This window comes from Sinocyclocheilus grahami, unplaced genomic scaffold (assembly GCF_001515645.1).
Source record: "Sinocyclocheilus grahami isolate Dianchi unplaced genomic scaffold, SAMN03320097.WGS_v1.1 scaffold506.1, whole genome shotgun sequence".
Taxonomy (NCBI): Eukaryota; Metazoa; Chordata; class Actinopteri; order Cypriniformes; family Cyprinidae; genus Sinocyclocheilus; species Sinocyclocheilus grahami.
In genome coordinates, this window is record NW_015505685.1 from 769323 (window position 1) to 770563 (window position 1241).

Here is a 1241-nt window from a genome sequence, read left to right on the forward strand (position 1 = left end):
GCACACCAGCATATAGATGGCCTCGAAGCTAATAGACCAACAATTGTAATCCATGGGGTCTTTTTGCCAAAATATCTACAGAGATACAAAGGCATTCATGTGTGGGATTTTAACAGTTAAGAGGAAAGTTTGTATCAAATGATAACGATGTCAAGTTTGTCCGTTTGAAACTATGGTTAGTAAAATGCTACACAACAATAAAACATCCCCGTGATTTATAGAGAAGTGAGTTTCAATTTTCACTGAGTGAGCCAAACTGGAATTGGTGTTAGTAGACTGAATAGATATTTTCCTTAAGATAACTCAAACTAAACTGTTTGTAATGTGGTTTTTAACTGCTGTAATATGAAAACCATTTGCCATTTCTTTCTCGTCCTCTTTTGTAGACATACGGCTGATAAAGAATGTTCATAATTTACATCTGAGTGGTGTTAATTGTCCCATGATTCAAAACAATGGGGCAATGGGCAGCGTGACTCTCAGAAAAAGATGTGAGCTGAGCATTGCATGGGTTTCCAATTGAATTAAGTGCTTGATTGGAAATGTGTTTACCAAACGCAATCCTCAACATTGATGTAATCAGTCATTAACTGAGAAGTCAGTGAAAGACTTTAGAGCAAGTGAGCAACAGAAACACCTTTGAGTGCAGCATAATTTAAAAAAAGAAAAGAAAAGACAAAGGCGATTTTGAGCAAAGAAAACCCAAATATCAGGCAGCTCCTGCTGATTACTCTGATTGCAGTAGATTAAAAGGTGGCTAAGTGTTCGATTGGGCCAAACACACTTTTTGAGCCATGACTCGGCAATAATGCTTGCTAATCAAGACACAATGGTCCTACTCAAATGGTTATTTCCTTCCATTAGCAATTAGCAAACAAAGCAACTGCCTAAATGAGTGCAAGCTCTCATGGCCACATTATATGGGCAATAGAGTGCATTCCAAAGTAAAAATCACATTCATTTTCTCCATAGAGGAATTGATTTTTAACAATAACCTATAAACTGTTAAAGATAGACCTACTGTGAGCTACGAGGTTTTAAATCAATGGTATATGCTTTTGTTGAAGCCATTAATTTCAAGTTATTTCAACATATATTTTTTAAGCAATCCTGTTTAACAGCAGAATTTCGGGTGAAAAACTATGATTCTGCAAAGAAATCACCATTCAGAAAATTGTGAGAATCAAATTGTGTCAAAAGAAAAAATATATATAGATATATATGTGTGTGTGTGTGTGTGT